Source organism: Ammospiza nelsoni, chromosome 4, assembly GCF_027579445.1.
Source record: "Ammospiza nelsoni isolate bAmmNel1 chromosome 4, bAmmNel1.pri, whole genome shotgun sequence".
In the NCBI taxonomy this organism is placed as follows: domain Eukaryota; kingdom Metazoa; phylum Chordata; class Aves; order Passeriformes; family Passerellidae; genus Ammospiza; species Ammospiza nelsoni.
The window spans coordinates 12,348,955-12,353,356 of record NC_080636.1 but is presented as its reverse complement, the minus strand read 5'-3'; positions in this window follow the sequence as shown (position 1 = coordinate 12,353,356).

Sequence of the window (4,402 nt, the reverse complement as noted above, 5' to 3'; positions counted from 1 at the left end):
ATGGGCTTTTTTATTTAGTTGTCAGAGTGGGAGATAGCAAGCGGGCATTCTGAATGCACTTGGTAAGGAAAGCTAACATTTTGACAAAACTCAGCTGTAATTTCAGAAAATGTTCACTTGATCCCCAGTATAAGCAGTTGCCTGATTAATATTATGAACTTTACATTTAACGAAAGGGCATTGGCAGAACTCCAAGTAGGGCAACTTTCATTAGGCAGGAGTTCACTTCTGCTGTGCAGTGATCTGTTGAAGCAATTGTAACTGCATAGCATGGAAAGGCCATCATCTTCTATATAAACATTTTTGCAAAGAGCATGTGAAGAATTAGAAAGCTTAAAGCAATATCCTTTTAAATAAAATCATTCACACCAAATGATTCACTACCAATTTCACACCTAAGATGTAGGACAGTAGAAAACCTTTAAAACCATTCTGTTTCTGACTTGGTTGAGGTAGGGTCTTTTAAAGCAGGGATGTTGTAGATGTATTGTTCCTAAGATGTGTCAGGCTTTAGCTTAAAGCTTACACCAAATTTTTAAAGTATTTTTGTACAATTATTTTTACCCTAGAAGGTGCTCTGAGAAGAAAAAGTGAGCTGCTAAACATTAGGTGTCAGTGCAGAAGACAGAAACTGTAGGCAAGGGGATATTGAGTCTGTGAGAATTTGATGTTGTGCCTCACTTCAGCATGAAGCTAGGGAATCAGAATGGGGAGAGAAGATGATAAAAGGAGAAAAGGACAATCCTTCACTTTCTACTGACAAACTGCTCCTTAATATCTGTAACCCCAAAATTTTGGGTTTTCTCCACAAAACCCTTATATACACACTTCCTCAGAAGAATGTTTTCTTCTGTATTTCTGCTTCTACCTGACTCACAGATACATCCAGACAAACTAATTCAACCTTCTCTGGAAGGTATGAGACAACCTGGAAATTTGAATTGACATTCACATTTTTCAGGCACACAGTTCTATTTCTCTTCATTTTCTAACAAAAGACATAAATCTTTTCCAATAGAGGTGTTTAATTGAGATGTAAAAAATAAATTATAGCTGGTTGCACTTAGATGTTATAAATGGTACTGTATAATTTATAATCTGAAAGTTAGGATGAGAAATGCTAGTGTCTTCTACATAGGGGTTGAATATGAGAGGACAGGATCCCGTAGCAGCAAAGGAATTCTTTTTTCCCAGTTTAAGCTTATGTAGTAAACCTTGTATTCTCATCAAAGAGTTAAAAAACACCTAGTCTCTCTGAAGACAAATAGAAGCCCATTCAAAAGTAGGAGAATCAAGATGTATTTGCTGCTAACTGCTATTGCAAAATGCAAGAATTTGCTTTCCAAAATTTAAGGTCTAGTATATTCCTTTCTCTTTTGCATGGGTGCATCCTCAGGCACAGGCACGTATCTCCTCTGGATTTAATGAGTTTTTCTGGTGCTGCATTCAGAAGGAAAAGCAAACTACATGTGAGATTTATTGTGAATTACTTTGTAAACAATCTTATTGAGTCTTGCTGTGCTAAGGGATGTGTATGCACCTGTTTGTTTAGAAGAAGTCACTGTCTAAATCAGGGATTCATAATTGATTGCTGCAGTAAACGTTGTCTTAAAAAAGCTATTTGGCAGGAATCCCTAAGATCAGTCATTTGAAGCTGGGTTAAGTTGAAATCTAATACTGTCCTTTTAAGAAGAAGATAGTATGGCATTCTGTGTTGGCATTTTCAAACATCAATACTCAGTAAGATGAACCTGAAAATACCAAGGAATATATAATAGAAGTATGAAAAAATTTCCTGCTTTGGATTAAACAAAACCTCTGGTTCAGAAACTGTTAAGAATAATGATCTAAGCCATACATAACCTCCTAAGCATACCTTTTTTTAACCTTTGCAATTCAGTCTTCCTCCTCTTACTTTTTGCTGTGTTTTCTACTTCTGTAGACATTTCCCAGTTCTATGTTTCAATGCAGCAAGGCCTTGAGATAGATATTTCACAAGCATCTATGTGTTATTAAGGATATGTGGTAGTCTAAAACCCACAAAAACTTTATGAAATTTAGGTTTCTGAGGTTATTAAACACTTTGGTATATTTAGCCCAAGTCTCTGAAGCAAAGACTGCCTGATTTCTACATTCCGTCAGCATGAGAGAGACCTATTCCTGTCTGGAGCCTCTTAGCTTAACAAATAATAATTCAAGGCCACTGTTGGCCTTTTCCAATTACTGCAGTAAACCAGATAGTTCAAGTAAAAGAGCAAGCTAATTGATACTCTTTGAACCAGAGCTTATGATGCGTATTTCAATATCTAGTGTTTCAGAAGGTTTAAAAGCAATACAGTTGTGTTTGCATGTAAGCAAAATTAAAAATGCCTATTTGAGAGCTTAAAGTATCCTGATATTTAAACTTACAGTGACCTCTCAGCAGTGTAAAAGTCGTCCTTTAGACAACATATTCATGTCAGCCACTGCTAAATCTGTGCAGAAGGTGAATTCCTTTTAAGCCTCTAGAAATACATCACCAGTTCTGGCCAGCTTTAACAACACATCCAGGAAATTAAAGTTGATCTCTGTCTTAGCAAGAGGGGACAAGAAAGGTTAGAAGTCAAGAGCTTTTAGAGAGGTGAGCTAATTCCTTCTTGCAGTTAGAAGGACTGAGCAGTCTGCAGCAGTGGCAGTGTAGAGGGTGAGAGGTGGTTTCTCAGATAGGCTATTGTCCAGCCATTCAGGCTGGTGGCTAAAGAGACCAGCGCCTCAAACACCATCTAAATGCTTGTAGAACCCAATGAAAAGCCTTAAATAAAATATACATCTAATAAGTGAAATGTTGAACTAACACCATTGCAAAATGTTGAACATGGTGACAGTGTCTCTGTCATGATGCTGGCACAGTGATGGAGAATGGAACATTCTGGAGGAAACAGCTAATCCAGCTAACAAAGTTCAAAACATATAAGATCAGCTTAGTTACCTTGCTGAGTGTGGCACTGAAGTTTTTAAAAGACACAGTTCTCAAGGAGAAAAATGATTTCATTAGAACAAATCTACCTGGGAAGGCTCTCAAGCATCAGGCTTCTTCCAACACGCTTGAATCTTGCAATGCAGTCAGGCTGCCATTCAGGCATTTAAATGAAAGGATTATATTTTCATGTGACCAGCACCCATCAGAATTATGTTTTTCCTGGGGAGTTGCTGTCCACTGATCTATTTTGAAAATTTGCATCCTCATTTCATTTTATGTGCCTGGTTGGAAGATTTTGTGTGCTGAGCATTTTTGCCAACTCTGGGGTCTTGTAACAGTAGTCAGCATGCACTTGAGAGAAAATATTTGCATCTCATAATAGAGAAAATGTGCAGTGAGGTTGTTTCAAGTGTTAAAATGTAACAAAATTCTTATTAACCCTTTTTGTTTCCTTTAATATTTTCAGGAGTCAATTCTTACTGCAAAACCATTATGGACCTGGGAAATGGCATCCTGCTCCCTGTATCAGTTTGGTTTGCCTTAATCCTTAATAAACAGGGGATCAAGATCAATATTCATGTAAATTATTGCTTCATAACATTTGGAGATTGAATGATCATTACTAATGGGCCTTACATTGCTTTAGCTGGTTGTTTAAAAGGTATAGCCCCAGTATTGGTACCACAGGTTACAAGGCAGATTTAATGTGTAAAAACTACTGCTAAACCCTGATGCAGTTGTGGTAATATTTGGAGAAAACATTTTGGACTTGTGTCAATAGCTCAGATTGATAGAACCTCTGTGAATTCTGCAGAAGATTTTTTAGAAGCCCATCTGGATGGCATAAGATATTGTACAAGATATAAATAAACGAGTCACCTTGGGATTTGTAATTTAATTTTTTCATGCTGGCTATAGAGAGTAGGAGCCTTAGTGTTTCCTTATTAACTTTTTATTTGATATCTGTTTTACTATTTGAAATGACACACCGGTGTTATACCATCTTTTGAACTCCAGAAATTATCTTTCTGATGCTAGCAGTAAGGCTTTCCTGGCATACATCTTCTCCTGGCAAGGAGACGTGTGGTGACTGCCAGTACCAAGGGTTAAGGAGCAGTGACAATAAGCAGATGCTAATGCAGGAAAGATATTTTAGTCTTCTCATTAAAATAAGTCATTTCACTGTCTTCATGGGTATTTGCACAGTTTTGCTTTTCCATTGTTAGTCATAAAAGGTCACTTCATGGGAAATTAAGTTAATAGGGTCAGTGCAATTTGATGAAAACTAGTTTTAGTTTGTAGCTTAGAAAAGATAGAGGGTAATGCATCTGATTTTATGGGCTTTCTTACATCTGTTCTGAATAAAACTTTTTCTTTCTCTGGTTCTAGGATACATATAATAACCCTATAATTTACATCACTGAGAATGGGTTTTTGCAAAGT